The 17,500-nt window shown below is 45.4% G+C and overlaps 1 protein-coding gene across 2 annotated transcripts in view; it reads right to left on the reverse strand.

The window, feature by feature from the left end:
* Window positions 1-17,500, reverse strand: part of LOC143987090 (uncharacterized) — a 175,249-nt gene that overhangs the window by 156,236 nt on the left and 1,513 nt on the right. For both annotated transcript variants that reach the window (XM_077485618.1, XM_077485619.1), the window contains exons 2-3: window positions 14,292-14,491; window positions 7,696-7,858 (exon numbers count right to left, since the gene is read on the reverse strand). The gene's annotated coding sequence lies outside the window, so the exon portion shown is untranslated. The remainder of the gene's footprint in view (window positions 1-7,695; window positions 7,859-14,291; window positions 14,492-17,500) is intronic.

A 17,500-nucleotide genomic window follows, 5' to 3' on the forward strand; every position in this document is an offset into this window, starting at 1 on the left:
AACTGACACTGACGTCATTAAGGACACTAATACATTGCTCAGGAATAGTTGTGTACACAGGGCTGGTGCAAGGACTTTTGAGATCCTAGGTGAAATCTCCTTTTGCCGCCTCCCTCATTTGGCTCCACTCCTGACTCCACCCCCTTCGCCCTGTCCATGTATACCCCACCTTTTTAATGAAGCGCCCATCAAATGCAGCCTCGCCCGCGCCCATCAAATGCAGCCTCGCCCATCAAATGCAGCCTCGCCCGCGCCCATCAATGAATGTTTACTTGCTTCTATTCATTTGGGAGTCAGGACACAGACAGTGTCCTCTGCCACCACTGCGCCTCTGACACTATGAGCGAATGGAACGGCGACTGCTTTCTGATGCTGAGACTTTGTTGCTTGCTGCGGGGAGAAGAGAGTAGAAACACCAGTGGTCGGGCGCCCCTTGGGCAGCAGTGCACACTAGGTGGCTGCCTAGTTTGCCTAGTGGTAGCCCCGGCCCTGACTGTACATAACACTGTACTAACAATGCTGGTAATCAGGGTTTTAACTGTGTGCCTAACAATGTGTAATGTTTACGGCTTTTACTTTTTGATCTGTCTAGTTTCCCCCCCTGTTTTTCCAGGGAGAAAAAACAGCTAGATTGTTGTTCCTGTTGCACAGAACTGTGTGTGATTGGACAGCCCCTCAGCTGACTTCAGGCAAAATCAATAGTTGAAATCAGCTGGCAAATTCTCAATTCACAGCACAGTTCGGCAGGTGGCGCCACTGAACCCAAAAGAATGTGCTGACATACAAGTACAAGATTGTGCCTGTACCTGCCACCTACTCACAGTTAGTGGCGGCTGGCGCTCAAATTTCTTGGGGACGGCCCCCCATCCAGCCAACACCCCCCAACCAGCCATCCAACCGGCACCAAATCAACCCACCCCCCATCGCTTGATCGATCGCCGATGCCCTCCCAACACCCACCCCCCGTCGATTGCCGCTTTGCTCGCTCATCGCTCGCCAACCCCACATTTACCTTTATCCTTGCGTTTCTCTCTCCAAGTCCCAACAGTCTCCTCCTGGCCAATCAGGAGTCCTGCAATCCGGCCAAAGGGGGCTTAGGAATCCCGGCCAGTCGGGTCTCAGGATTTGCTGATTGGCCAGGAGGAAAAACATGTGAGTGGGGTCAGGGCACTGTCATATGACGTCCTCCCGTTTAAACAGGGAATGCGCGCGATCGTGCGCGTGCATCCCTGTTTCTTCGGTGGCGGCGTGTCACGGAGACACTGCTCACCACTGGAGGGGATGAACAGCCATTGGTTATGGCTGTTTACCACGTGATCGGCCGTGATGAAGTCACGGCCGATCACAGATGGTCACACCCTGACTGTGCACTGGGAACACTGCTCGTCACTGACGCTGGTAAACAGCCATTGGCCGGCTGTTTACCCACGTGATCGGCTGTGATCCTTTCACAGCCGATCACTAAAATGTAAACAAACCACGGTAACGAGATGTTACCGGGTTGTTCTCCTCCCCATACACCGATCGTGTGTGAGGAGGAGATTGCGGTAACATCTCGTTACCGCCTAGTGTACACCAATCACACTGATTGCCTGCCTACCCCCCTCAATAAAGAGGACCTGTCACCACCCCTCATAGCACCTGTCACCAGGCCCATCAGAGTACCCGAGCACCTGTCACCAGGCCCATCAGGGTACCCGAGCACCTGTCACCAGGCCCATCAGAGTACCCGAGCACCTGTCACCAGGCCCATCAGAGTACCCGAGCACCTGTCACCAGGCCCATCAGAGTACCCGAGCACCTGTCACCAGGCCCATCAGAGTACCCGAGCACCTGTCACCAGGCCATCAGAGTACCCGAGTACCTACTTGCAGCCCATGTCTCATATAATATACATTGGGGTGTTTGCTTTCCAAAATGGGGTCATTTTGTGGGTAATTTCTCCAGGACCTTCAAAAGTGTGATGGGTAGGAATGAAATGAGATGTGTCATTTATGCTCCTAGAACGCCTGAACGTACTACTTCAATGTTCGGCCTCTCTATGTGGCCAGGCTGTGTAAGTCCTACACATGCAGTATCGCCATACTTGGGAGGAGTAGCAGAATGTATTTTGGGGTGTAATTTTTGCTATATACATGCTATGTGTTATAAATATCTTATAAATTGACAATTTTGTGTAAAAAAAATAAATAAATGTGTTTTAATTTTTTTCCACATATTCCAAAAACTTCGGGAAAAAAATTAGCCATTCAAAAGACTCATTATGCCTCACAGATTATACGTTGGGGTGTTTGCTTTCCAAAATGGGGTAATTTTATGGGAAATTCCATTGTCCTGGTACTCCAGGGCCTTCAAAAGTGTAATAGGTGGTTGAGAAATGAGATGCGTAATTTTTGCTCGTAGAACGTCTGAAGGTACTACATAAATGTTGGTGTTCTGTATGTGGCCAGGATGTGTAAAAGTCTCACACATGTGGTATCGCCGTACTCGGGAAGAGTAGCAGAATGTATTTTGGGGTGTAATTTGTAGGGATGCACCGAATGGGTTTTTTGGTGCCGAAACCGATACCGAAAATGAAAAATACACTAGGCCAAAAACCGAAACCGATACCGAAACAGCACCGATACCAAAAATGACTGTTTTTAAAAAATATTTTTATACAGGAGGTGGTCAGAGACTGGGGACACGGTACAGGAGGTGGTCAGAGACTGGGGACACGGTACAGGAGGTGGTCAGAGACTGGGGACACGGTACAGGAGGTGGTCAGAGACTGGGGACACGGTACAGGAGGTGGTCAGAGACAGGGGACGTGGTACAGAAGATGGTCAGACTGGGGACATGGTACAGGAGATGGTCAGAGACAGAGGACGTGGTACAAGAAGCATCCCCCATTGCAGCTAGTGTGCCGCATTGCAGCCAGCGTGCCGCATTGCAGCCAGCCTGTGCACTGTGTGCAGGGAAGAGAGCCGCCTGTTTGATAACAGCGCCGGGAACATCACAGCTTTCATTTCAATTGCTGTGTGTTCCCGGCCGTGCGCCGTCACACGCAGCCCCTCCCCCTTGTCCGGGCACTTTGATAGACAGATCATCCGTCCAATCCTGCGGATGATCTGTCTATCAAAGTGCCCGGACAAGGGGGAGGGGCTGCGTGTGACGGCGCGCGGCCGGGAACACACAGCAATTTAAATGAAAGCTGTGATGTTCCCGGCGCTGTTATCAAACAGGCGGCGGAGGTGGCTCTCCTGCGCTATACACCCCCCATGATGGGCGTCACCAGGGGCGGGGGGCGGAGCCCCGCCCCCCACCCAGGCCACGCCCCATTTTCGGCTCCATTATCGGCCGTTTTTCTCTTTCGGCAAATTGCCGAAAAGGGCATTTTCGGCCGATATGTTTCGGCGGCCGAAATTTCGGTGCATCACTAGTAATTTGTTGTATGCATATGCTGTGTGCGAGAAATAACCTGATATGACAATTTTGTAAAAAAAAAAAAAAAAAAAAAAAAAAAAAATAAAAAAAATCTTCATTTTGCAAAGAATTGTGGGAAAAAATTACAACTTAAAAAAACTCACCATGCTACTTACTTAATACCTTGGAATGTCTACTTTGTAAAAATGGGTCATTTGGGGGGTATTTGTACTTTCCTGACATTCCACGGCTGTCTGCCACTCTTTGCAGTTTTTATCAAAGTTGTAAAACAACCTCCTCATGCAATCTTTAAGTGCTGCGTCCCTGCGCTCTTCTGCATTGACCAGCTCACCAAAAAGCTTCTCAATGGTCTTTGTCCAGTAACGTTTGTAGCCCTTTGTGGATTTGAGCTCGTACTCCTCTGGCAGATTGCGCTCCGTTACACTCTCTGGCATTTCCATTTGGTAGCGATTCTTCGCCGTTCCCCAATACACTATATTTTTACAACCAAGCCTCTTGCATTGTTTCTCCAGATAGTCTGTAAGATTCTGCTCGGCAGTCTTGATATCTCTCAGTGCTTCGTCATAGTCAGGGTCAAAGCCAGCTTTAGGGGTAATCACCAGTTTTTTTAGCCTTCTCGTGATCAAATGAAGTGTCCCACCTCGTTCAGACGTTAAGTCTGGGAATCGACCTTTAGGATGTTTATCTTTAACTAGATACTGACCGCCGGCTGTCAAATGACGGCCAGGCGGCGCACCTATTGTGGCGGGAGGCAGTCATATGACGTCCTCCCGTTTAAAAAGGGAATGCGCGCGATCGTGCGCGCGCATCCCTGTTTCTTCGGTGGCGGCGTGTTACGGAGATACTGCTCGCCACTGAAGTGGGTGAACAGCCATTGGTTATGGCCGTTTACCACGTGATCGGCCGTGATGAAGTCACGGCTGCTCACAGATGGTCACACCCCGACTGTGCACTGGGAACACTGCTCGTCACCGGCGCTGGTAAACAGCCATTGGCCGGCTGTTTACCCACGTGATCCTTTTACAGCCTATCACTAAAATGTAAACAAACCGTGGTAACGAGATGTTACCGGGTTGTTCTGCTCCTCACACACCGATCGTGTGTGAGGAGGAGATTGCGGTAACATCTCGTTACCGCCTAGTGTACACCAATCACACCGATTGCCTGCCCCCCCCCCCCCCAATAAAGAGGACCTGTTAACACCCCTCATAGTACCTGTCAATCACAGTCCATCAGAGCACCTGCCCCAGCCCATCAGGGTGCCCGAGCACCTGCCCCGGCCCATCAGGGTGCCCGAGCACCTGCCCCGGCCCATCAGGGTGCCCGAGCACCTGCCCCGGCCCATCAGGGTGCCCGAGCACCTGCCCCGGCCCATCAGGGTGCCCGAGCACCTGCCCCGGCCCATCAGGGTGCCCGAGCACCTGCCCCGGCCCATATCTGTCACCAGGCCATCAGAGTACCCGAGTACCCGTCACCAGAGTACCCGTCACCAGGCCATCAGAGTACCCATCTCCAGCCCATCAGAGTACCCAAGTACCTATTTGCAGCCCATGTGTCATAGAATATACGTTGGGGTGATTACTTTCCAAAATGGGGTCATTTTGTGGGTAATTTTACTGTCCTTGTGGTCCAGGACCTTCAAAAGTGTGATGGGTAGGAATGAAATGAGATGTGTCATTTATGCTCCTAGAACGCCTGAACGTACTACTTCAATGTTCGGCCTCTCTATGTGGCCAGGCTGTGCAAGTCCTACACATGCAGTATCGCCATACTCGGGAGGAGTAGCAGAATGTATTTTGGGGTGTCATTTTTGCTATATACATGCTATGTGTTAGAAATATCTTATAAATTGACAATTTTGTGTAAAAAAAAAAAAAAAAAAAAAAAAGGCGTTTTAATTTTTTTCCACATATTCCAAAAACTTCTGGAAAAAAATTAGCCATTCAAAAGACTCATTATGCCTCACAGATTATACGTTGGGGTGTTTGCTTTCCAAAATGGGGTCATTTTATGGGAAATTCCATTGTCCTGGTACTCCAGGGCCTTCAAAAGTGTAATAGGTGGCTGTGAAATGAGATGCGTCATTTTTCCTCGTAGAACGTCTGAAGGTACTACATCAATGTTGGTGTTCTGTATGTGGCCAGGCTGTGTAAAAGTCTCACACATGTGGTATCGCCGTACTCAGGAAGAGTAGCAGAATCTATTTTTAAAAAGGGGTCATTTGGGGGGTATTTGTACTTTCCTGACTTGTTAGTGTCTCAAGAAATGAGATACACCTGATGTACTGAAGGCCTGATCAGAAGTGATCAATTTTCAGTGATTGGCACCATAATTTGTAGAATCTAAATTTCACAAAGACCAAATATATACTAATGTGGGTTATTTTTACCAAAGATATGTAGCAGTATAAATTTTGGCCAAAATTTATGAAGAAAAATTACTAATTAGCAAAAATGTATGACAGAAACAAAGAAAAAAGGCATTTTTTTTTTCACAAAATTTACGAATTTATAAATTCGGGACACTGAAGATCGGCGACCTGATTATTAGTGTAGATGTTCCCTGTTTGGATTTGCCGGTTATCGGGTCTCCTCATGCACTGTTAGCGCAAGGAGAGGATTGCCGATAACTTTCAAATCCTGTTTACGCTGTTATGGGACACAGCTGGTCACATTGTAACGAGTACGCTGCAATTGGCTCTTAACTCCGATCATCTGTGTCCTAAGGACAGCAATCACAGATCCCTGTATATGCATGTCGCAGGAGGGACGCAGGCTGCAAGGTCATGGGAAGACATCAATAGACGTCCTCCCAGCAAAGTGAGCCTGCAGCTGTATCCTTCTTTCGGCTATACCACGGGTGGCGAAGGGATTATGTTTAACCACGTTAACCTTAGCCCTAGTTCACACCAGTGCAACTTGCACCTAAGATTTATTTGCTACTTCATTTAAACAGAAAATTATGCAAGTTGCAATGATTTCAGAAACAAAAACAAAAAATTTTAAAAATGTGCATACTAGCCCATGAATCAAAAGGGTCTGCGTTACCATGAGAGTTGGCAGTGCTCAGAAGAGGCACAAATTTGTAAGTTCTAATAAAGCCTCATGAGTGCAGATAAACAATAACAATAATTCAATTTTTGTGCAGTTTCTCAGATAGTATGGCTGAATTTGCATTGCATTCAGACCAAACTTTCACAGGCCCCTTTTTTGGTCCGCACCAGAATCGGATCGCATGGGTGTTCACACTCACCCTTTAAAAAATAAAATAAATAAATAACTTTTATTCCTATTAGAAGGAATGTAAACATCCCTTGCAATAGGAATAGTGCAAGGCGGGTCCTCTTTACAGAGAGATGTGGAGTCTGCAAGCCTGAGATTAATAATAAAAGAAAAAAAAAAAAAAACCCCACGCACCATGATCTCAGCCTTTCCAGCTGAATATACAGCGGTTTACAAATGCCGGGCCTAATGTAAAGTCATAACATAGCGCCCGGCCTCCGAAGGTCATAGAGACTGCCATGGACCATCTGGCGGCTCCCATCAAAATCCAGGATGTCATATGATGTACACTAGGTTGGAAGTGGTTAAAGTGGAACTTTTCCCATATCTCACATCAGCATGGATATCTGCACGCCGATAATCTGAATATAGGTTTCTGCTGGCTACATTCATAATACATATTTGTATTTAAAGTGGTTGTAAACCCTTACAACCCACTTTGACCTACAGGTAAGCCTAGATTAAAGGCTTACCTGTAGGTCCAAGAAATATCTCCTAAACCTATACGGTTTAGGAGATATTTGCCCGAAGACAGGCACCGCTGTGCACCGCAGGCGCACTGAGCGCGGCATTTCCAATAATGGACCTGCCGCGCATGTCGGCTCCCTGCGCATGCGCGGGAGTGACGTTATCGCGGCTCCGCCGAATGACAGTGGCGGAGCTGCGAGACCCCACCGAGAAGATGGATGCGTCGGACTACAGGGGACAGCGGCGACTTCGCTGGCTCCTGTGTCAGGTAAGTGATACATAATGGGCTACTATGCAATGCATAGTAGTCCATTATGCTTTGCCTTTGCAGGGAATGAAAGAGGAAGTAAACCCATCAGGGTTTACTTGCTCTTTAACAGCAGCTACAAACCCCTTCTGTCAAACAAAATTTTGTAGTGTTTAACCGAATAAAAAAGCAGCACACATCTATGCAACAGTTGGTGGGAGGAAATACACATCTTGATAATTGTTGTCTTGTCAGGTTTTTTTTTTTTTTTACCTCCATTTCCTCCTCAGTATCAGAAGGTTCTGTGCAAACAGCCAGTGCCAGCCTCTTGTCCTTTTCAGTTTTCAGTGCATCATCTGCCATTTTCATTGCTTTAGTTATTTCAGGCCTGGTACTGAAAAACATGCCCCTTTTTGGGCTTCTGCGGCAGAGGAACCTAAAAAGTACAAATAAATATGACATTTAAAAAAAGAAAAATGATCCACATATACACACACACACAAAGATTTTAACTAAACTAACTTTGGAAAGGCTTGGCATGGTTTTTACAGTCTGCTCTCAGTCATCTGGCAATAAGTAAACGGTTTATGTGCAAAGATATCGATTTAGGTCACCTCCTGAATGGCATGAGGTGGTGGGGGGGCGGGGGGTATTGCACATACAGCTACGGCGATTCACGCAGCAGTGCCAACCTGCCGCCGTAGAACGACAGCAGCTGGTCGGCAAGCAGCTAACCTGTTGCCAGCGTAACTAATGTGCGACGGCAAAAGGGTGGGCTTCAACTCCCACACATGCACCTTTGGGCTGCCAAGGTTTTTGAGAACGCACTCACTGAGTGATGTGTCAATGACCAGGGTGGCTTTGATTTAAATCTCCTCGATTTAACCACTTCGGCCACGGAAGATTTGGCTACTCAATGATCAGCCCATTTGAGATACGGCACTGCATTGCTTTAAGTGACAATCGCCCAGTTGTGACAAGCTGTACCCAAACAAAAATTGATGTCCTTTTTTCTCCCCATAAAAAAAAAAACCCAACGCAATATTTTGTATACAACAAAAGGGAGGAAAGAAATGGGACTTGAGGCAAGTCACTGAATGCATACCTTATTCGATTCATTTATAAAATAATTATTAACAAATCATATTATAGAGGGTGTCAATCTGAAATACAGGACACAAAATAATGTAATACATTTGCATAAATATGTAATAGTTATACAGAGCAAGATAAGACGTAAGAATTATAGTTACGAGAGAACACTCATCCATTCATAAAAGTTCAATGAACATAATCTATTTTTCATGGTGAGCCAAAATTGTCTAAGCATCAGTTCGATGTAACTCATGGCTCATGCCAATCATCAGGAGTAAAATGCTCTGAAATTAAATCAGCGATATCTACAAGTATAGAATATCCTTTAACCACTTGGAATCCGCGCTATTGCCAAATGACGGCATTAGCGCGGACCTACTTTTCCGGGACTACATCTATTGACGTTGTCCCGTGTACGAGCGGCCTGCGCGCCCCCTGAGGGGCGCGCGCGGCGCGCTCTGTGATCGGCGAATCCAGGAGACTCGCCTGATCACCGATCCGTGAAAGGGGTCGATCCCGACCCCTTATCACGTGATCAGCTGTCAGCCAATGACAGCTGATCATGTGATAGAACGGAGCCGGTAATCGGCTATTATTCCTCCTCGCGCTGACAGCGCGAGGAGAAAAAAAAAAAGCCGATCACCGGCGGCCGTGATCGGGACATCAGTCCCGATCACGGCCTACAATACAAGCGACCACCTGCTCCCTGCCAGTGCCCACCTGCCCCCTGCAGTGCCATCCTGAATGAAAGTAAGTGCCCCCCGTCAGTGCCCATAGTGCCCACAGTGCCACCCACAGTGCCCACAATCTGCCTCAAAGGTGCTGCACCCCAGTGCCGCCCATCAGTGCCCAGCAGTGCCGCCCATCAGTGGTACCCATCAGTGCCCATCGGTAACCGCCTTATCTGTGCCCATCGGTAACCGCCTTATCTGTGCCTATTAGTGCCGCCTTATCTGTGCCCATCAGTGCCCACCAATGCAGCCCATCAGTGCCCACCAATGCAGCCCATCAGTGCCCACCAATGCAGCCCATCAGTGCCCACCAATGCAGCCCATCAGTGCCCACCAATGCAGCCCATCAGTGCCCACCAATGCAGCCCATCAGTGCCCACCAATGCAGCCCATCAGTGCCCACCAATGCAGCCCATCAGTGCCGCCTAATCAGCACACTTCAATGAAGGAGAAAAATGACCCATTTGCAAAATTTTATAACAAACTATTAAAACATGATTTTTTTTTTTTTTTGCATCTTTTTTTGTTTGTTTAGCAAAAAATAAAACTCCGAGCTGTAACTAAATACCACCAAAAGAAAGCTCTATTTGTGGGAAAAAAATGATAAAAATTTCATTTGGGTACAGTGTTGTATGACCGCGCAATTGTCATTCAAAGTGCATCAGCGCTGAAAGCTGAAAATTGGTCTGGGACTGAGGGGGGTTTAAGTGCCCAGTAAGCAAGTGGTTAAAAACGGAGAACAATCTCTCAAAATAAAAAAAAAAGGTGTGTAACTTACAGTACGGCCAAATGGTGACGGCGTAACACCCAACCTTAAATCCAGGGGAAGAAGAGGGACAAGGATGATCATCTCCCCCCCGGGGCTGAGGTGAGGTGTCCCACCTCACCTCAGACCAGACAACAGCCAGGAGAAGACCAGGTGAATTACTTCAACACATTCATTTCACATGGTTTCATTTTCCTTCCCTTGCAGAGCAGTGTGGACTGTTAAATATACACCAGATTCACATGGACGTGACATGGTCACCACCTGGCTGTTGTCTCTGGTCTGGATGGGACTCCTCACCTCAGGCCCGGGGGAGATGATCATCCTTGTCCCTCTTCTTCCCTTGGATTTAAAGGGTGGGCGTCACCATTTGGCCGTACTGTAAAGCCCCATACACACTATCAGTTTAATTGATTTTTCATTGTGAGCCAAAATTGTCTAAGCATCAGTTCGATGTAATTCGACGCATGTTTCATGGCTCATATCCCTAGGATATAGGTGTGACTTAAGCCCCATACACACTATCGTTTTTTCTGCTGAGTTTTTCCTTCAGATTTACCAAAACCATATAATATGAGGTCAAACATTAGAAGTTTCAATTTGTATTGAATGAGGCAGGCCCTTCCACTACATGGTTTTTTTTTCTATTGAAAAAGCCCATGGCGTGCAAACACACCCAAAAAACTTCCACCCGGTGCATAAAAAAAGTGCACACACATAAAGAGTGAAACACTAAAAAGTGCAGACGGGTGCCTGATGTCCTCCAAAAGAAGGACCATACCCTGATCCCCCGGGGCGTTAGGCTCCAGACAGGGACTGAGGTACCAGACTCAACAAGTGGGCCCCGGACGAAACCGGAAGCCCTCCTTTCCCCGGGAGGACTGCCGAAACAGAACCTCCTAGGTACTTGGTACTGTGGGGGCTTCCCCGAAGGTAGGCCCCCCCTCATGGAGATTGGACCAAGCCATAAGGCCTATGTCCGCTCTCCCAGAGACTTTCAGGATTGGTCCGAGGACCGACACCCTACTCATCAAACGTGCAGTGACAAACTGTGACAAGACACACACAAATAAAATAAATAAAAAGTGAGGAAGGGATAGTGAAAAGTGGCCATTGTGCAATACCACGCCTTCCACTACATGGTTTTGGTAAACCTGAAGGAAAAACTCAGCAGAAAAACCCATAGTGTGTATGGGGCTTAAGTCACACCTATATCCTAGGGGATATCCTATACTTACACTGATTTAATTTCAGACCATTTTACTGCATGAGCCATGAAACCTGCGTCGAATTACATCGAACTGATGCTTAGACAATTTTGGCTCACAATGAAAAATCAATTATGTTCATTGAACTTTTATGAATGGATGAGTGTCCTTTTTTAACTATAGTGCTTATTAAGTTTTATATTGCTCTGTATAACTATTACATTATATTGTGTCCTGTATTTCAGATTGACACCCTCTATAAATGTGATTTAATAATTTTATAAACGAATTGAATAAAGGTATGCATTCAGTGAATTGACTCATACAAAGTCCCATTTCTTTCCTCCTTTTGTTGTATACATATCAGGGATGGAGGCTTGTCATTGTTACAATTAGACCCCTTTCACACCGAGGGCGTTTTGAAGGCTCTATAGTGTTAGAAATAGCGCCTGCAATGCGCCCTCAAACTGCTGCACCATTGTCTCCAGTGTGAAAGCCCGAGGGCTTTCACACTGGAGCGGTGCGCTGGCAGGACGTTCAGAAAAGTCCTGCCAGCAGCTTCTTTGGAGCGGTGCGTTTACCGCTCCTCCACCACTGCTCCCCATTGAAATCAATGGGGCAGAGCTGTATTACTGCTGGCAGAATCCCGCTATTGTAGGCGGGTTTAACCCTTTCTTGCCCGCTAGCGGGGGCGGCCGAAATGCGCTGCAAATCCGACAGTAAGACGCAGCTAAAAATAGCGGCGTTTTACCGCCGATGCTATGAGCACGGCAGTGTGAAAGCCCTCTTAGGTTGAAGGCGAGGGAGGTGGCAGCAGCAGTTGACTGGATGCCCGCTAACAGGCGCTGCCATGATGGATCTGAAATGACAGGTGCCCTTTAAAAATTGAAGGACTCCTTCTTGCAGGTAGTTAGAATCTTTAACTTCATTTTTACTGCTTGCCCTTCCGCCTCACACTTTTAGCCTAGTACAGATGCATTTCTCTTCAAACAATCACACAGTCTGTCGTGTACATAGATTTTCAAAACAATGGGATAAAAGAATATTCCTCAACTTTGTTTCATCTCGTGATTACTTTGAAATGTGTGAATGCATCAATGCAGTGTGTGTTCTCTCAGTTAGGATTCATTGAATGAGTTTACCAAAAATTTAACATTTTGCAGAATATACAGCCTCATGCTACAGAACCAAGCTCCATTTCATGCTAAATAGAAAACTCTTTAGATTTTTACTCCAAAAGCATACATTTTTATTATATATATATCAATATAGAGAGATATATATAATAATATATATATGCATAGCTAGAGAACTAACATGGATTGTTGCGGTACCAGAGAGGGGTTTTATACACAAGTTAAGAATACATTTTAACAAAAATTTACACGTAGAAAACACGAAAAAAAAACATCTATAATAGTTACAAAAAATATCAGATGGTTGACACGTTTCACTTAACCACTTAAGGACCGCCTCATGTAAATGCACGTCGTTTTTTTGAAGAGGGATATCTCGGTAACAGCAGATACTGCTGCCACAAGCGAGATAACCCTATTTACAGGAGGCGGTCCTGTGTAGGATAACGGTGGTCTCTGCGGTGGGTTCACCGCAAGATCAGCGTTATCGGTGGCGGGAGGTGCCACCCCCCTTCTCTGGAGCCGTCGGGTCCTTTCTTCTGCTGGGTATAGAGACGAGAGAGGCTAAGATGGCCCCCACCCATCTCTATACCATAGGAGGGCGGAAGCAACGTCAAAACGTCACTTCCGCCCACACCTCTTAAAAAGGTATAGTCCGAATATGAGATCTGAGGACTTTTTGACCCCCAGATCTCATATTTAAGAGGACCTGTCATGTTTTCTATTACAAGGGATGTTTACATTCCTTGTAATAGGAATAAAAGTGATCCATGTATTTTTTTTTTTTTTAAGTGTAAAAATAAAATCAAGTAAAATAAATAAATAAAAATAAAAAAAATTTAACCCCCCCCCATCCCGACGAGCTCGCACACAGAAGCGAACGCATATGAAAACGGCAGTCAAACCACACATATGAGGTATTGCCCCGATCGGTAGAGCGAGATCAATAATTCTGCAACCTGTAGAATTTTTTAAATATCGCTTATGGAGATTTTTGAGGGTAAAAGTTTGACGCCATTCCATGAGCAGCGCAATTTTGAAGCATGACATGTCTGGTATCAATTTACTCGTCAAAAAAAAAAAATAAAAAAAAAAAAAAAACTTGGGCTAATTTTACTGGTGTCTTTTTTAATTCAAAAAGGTGAATTTTTTCTCAAAAAAGTACGCTCTTAAGACCGCTGAGAAAATACGGTGTAAAAAAAAAGCTGTTGCAATGACCACCATTTTATTCTCTAGGGCGTTATTTGTGTATTGGTGTGTGGTGTGTGGTGTGTATTTATATTATGTTTGGGGGCTCTAAGTAATTTTCTAGCAAAAAAAAAAAAGTTTTAAACATGTAAATGCCAAATCTGAAAAAGAGGCCTGGTCCTTAAGTGGTTAATAACTTCTTCAGAATCGGTTAAGTGAAACTCGTCGACCATCTCTGATATTTTCAGTAACTATTGTATTGAACCTTACAATGAGTCGGATGTTTTTATTGTGTGTTTTCTATGTGTAAATTTTGTTACAATAAATGTATTCTTTATTAACTTGTGTATAAAATCCCTCTCTGGTACCGCAATAATCCATCATGTTGGCCCTCTATGCAAAGTTGGATGAGGTACCCTCATAGCCGTAATGTTCTTTAATCTATATTTTATCCACCCTGTCAATGACACATCTAGATCCCAACAATCAGTAGCTGGCAGGACCAGCTCCCCATCAAGTGACCACTATGCAAGCCAGTCACATTGGTCATATGATTGTGGATCCTCCCCACCCCCTGGGCGCTCAGAACTTTTCAAAGTGACACTGAAACGCTGGATAGGGATTAACATGCTCTTCTCACACCACTGTCCTCTGGTCTGCTCATTGACCAAGTCCAACATAACTGGTTTACACATAAAAAAAAGTGTTTATAAATAAAACTTCAACATTTAAAGCGCTTACTTACCTGAATAATTCTTCACATATTTTATGCCTATCCATCCTCTAGTTGGTGGGTCATCAAAGAACTGCACGTGAACATGAAGAGACTTGCCCTTTCCTCTGAAATGTGTGTCTTCGTTGGGGTGGTTGTAAACTAATGACGGCCACCAGGGGTGACCTGGCATCTTGGCCCAAACAAGGTCACCAGGTGAGAAATCGCAAACACTGCAGACAGAAAAATACATTTCTTATATTAATAATATCCCAGGAAGTGTCCAACGTTTTATAGCAGAACTCCAAGCATAGAAGAGAGAGAACATAAGCTAAATACAGTTAGCTAATCACTAAGGTGGTTGTAAACCCTTACATATACCCAGTGAAGGGACAATCCTTATGCAATATACACAGATTAAAGAGGAAGTAAACCCTGATGGGTTTACTTCCTCTTTTTTTCCCTGCAAAGGTAAAGCATAATGGACTACTATGCATCGCATAGTAGCTCATTATGTGTCACTTACCTGACACAGGAGCCAGCGAAGTCGCCGCTGTCCCCTGTAGTCCGCCGCATCCACGTTGCTTGTGGCGTCTCGCAGCTCCGACGAATCACAGCGGCGCAACCGCGATGACGTCACTCCCGCGCATGCGCACGGGAGTCGCGTCTCGCAGCTCCGCCGCTGCCATACGGCGAAGCCGCGATGACGTCACTCCCGCGCATGCGCACGGGAGTCGACAAATTAGGCAAATCCATTCTTGGATTTGCCGCATTTAGTGCGCCTGCGCGCCGCTGTCTACGGCGCATGCGCCGTAGACAGCGGTGCCCATTTTCGGGCAAATATCTCCTAAACCATATAGGTTTAGGAGATATTGCTTGGACCTACAGGTAAGCCTTAATCTAGGCTTACCTATAGGTCCAAGTTGTTTGGAAGGGTTTACTTCCTCTTTAAACAAATCTCCTATATAAAAGTTGTACCTGTGTATCTGCGGTCTCCTCTTCAGGCAAAGTCCTGAATTTGCTAAGCTTGTCTATATTAAAAAAAAAAAAAAAGGGGGGGGGGGGGGGTGGGGGCAGAGCTGAAGTAACATTCTGCAGAGCTCAGTGAGGAGAGCTCCTGAAAGCTGATTGGAGGGAAGGTACACCCCCCCCCCCCCCCCTTCACACAGCAACAGAGCTGAGGTTGTCAGTCAGCTGGAGCTCCCTCCTGTATCACCATTTTTCTCTTGGTGTCAGGAAATCTTGTCAGAAGCGATTCATGCTAAAAGAAGCAGCAGACAAAAAAGTGACACTTAGTGCTCTTAACTGAGACAAGTACACACTATAGAGGGATATGTTTTGTTCATATTTCATGTCTGAGGTTTACAACCACTTTAAACTAGTTGCATTAACCACTTAAGCCCCGGACCATTTTGCTGACCAAAGACCAGAGCACTTTTTGAGATTCGGCACTGTGTCACTTTAACGGACAATTGCACGCTCATGCGACATGGTTCCCAAACAAAAATGGATGTCTTCCCCCCCCCAACAAATAGCTTTCTTTTGGTGGTATTTGATCATCCACGCGGTTTTTATCTTTTGCGCTATAAACAAAAGAGCGACAATTTTGAAAAAAAAAAAAAAAAATTTTACACTTTGCTATAATAAATATCCCCCAAAAATATATTTAAAAAGATTTGATAAAAATGCCATAAAACTATCCCCTATTTTGTAAACGCTATAACTTTTGCACAGGGCATTGCATCCATGTAATCTGTCAGCGGACACAGCCGTCAACTGATCAGTGCACCGGCCCGCTGCCAGTGTCATGTGATCGATGTGACCAATCACAGCAGATCACGTCAATTGTAAACAATGGATGACTTTCTTTCATGCCATCCATTGTATACAACTGTGCTGTTAGCTGCAATTGGTCAGTGATCACATGGTAGAGGCCAATCACAACAAATCTGAATTAATCAATTTCATTCAGTAAAATAGTACTACAGATCCCCCTTTGCCCATATGCATGCTTTCCATCCCCCTCACATGGCTGTGGAGGGTATTACAGATCTACCTCCCTTTCTCATATTGTTGCTCCACATCCCCCCCACATGTCGGTGAATAGTCTGTCGGACTTTCAGCCGAGAATCCCCCGTGCGCATTGTGAGGGGAATATCTCCTAAACCTGTTCTGTTTAGGAGATTTATTTTTACCTACAGGTAAGCCTTATTATAGGCTTTCCTGTAGGTAAAAGTTGTAAAAAGGATTATACAACCGCTTTCAGTGCCACAGCCCCCCCCCCCCCCCCCACATGGCAGTAAACGGTACTGGAGATCCCTTCCTCTCCCTTATTTCTGCTTCACACCTCCCTCACGTGGCAGTAGATGGTACTACAGATCCCTCCTTCCCCACACCTCCCTCATGTGGCAATGAATGATACTACAGATCCTCTCCAATATTTCTTCTCCACACCCCCCTCACATGGCAATGAATAGTATTACAGGTCCCCCTCCCTTTCTCATTGTTGCTCCACAACCCCTCGCCTGGCAGTAGATGGTATTACAGTACAAATCACTCATTTCTGCTCCACACCCCCTCACCTGGCGGTGAATGGTACTACAGGTCCCTCATATTTCTTCCCTCCGTGTTTCGGGGCACCCGCTGACTCCTTCGGAGGGGAGTTCTTCTCCCCTGGCTGCAGCTGAACACCGACAGAGGTTCAAACCCTCCCCTAAATCGATAAACTGTATATATGGTGAATGGTGTTGCGCTCCACTAATAGTACAGATAAATAGATAAATATGGGTATAACTGTCAATATACAATGTGATATAGAATATAATTCAATCCATAGTGCATATAGTGTAAAAACTCAAAAATATAGTGGTAAAAAAAAAAAATTTGAAATAACCAAACAATGAATAGTAGTGATATGGATTGAGAACTTTTCTTCTTTTATAGAGAAATAGACACTTTTACTATTAATTACTCCTTGCACCTTATTGGACATTGAACTATTCATTGTTTGGTTATTTTCAGATTTTTTTTACACTATATACACTATGGATTGAAAAAAAAAAAAAAAAAAAAAAAATTTATATATATTTTTTTTTTTTTTTTTTTCAATCCATAGTGCACATAGTGTAAAAAATCTGAAAATAACCAAACAATGAATAGTTCAATGTCCAATAAGGTGCAACGGAGTAATAGTGAAAGTGTCTATTTCTATATAAAAGAAGAAAAGTTCTCAATATTCCCAT

The sequence above is a fragment of the Lithobates pipiens genome, unplaced genomic scaffold (genome assembly GCF_037356315.1).
Source record: "Lithobates pipiens isolate NorthernLeopardFrog02 unplaced genomic scaffold, aLitPip1_a1.2 Scaffold_18, whole genome shotgun sequence".
NCBI classification, from domain to species: domain Eukaryota; kingdom Metazoa; phylum Chordata; class Amphibia; order Anura; family Ranidae; genus Lithobates; species Lithobates pipiens.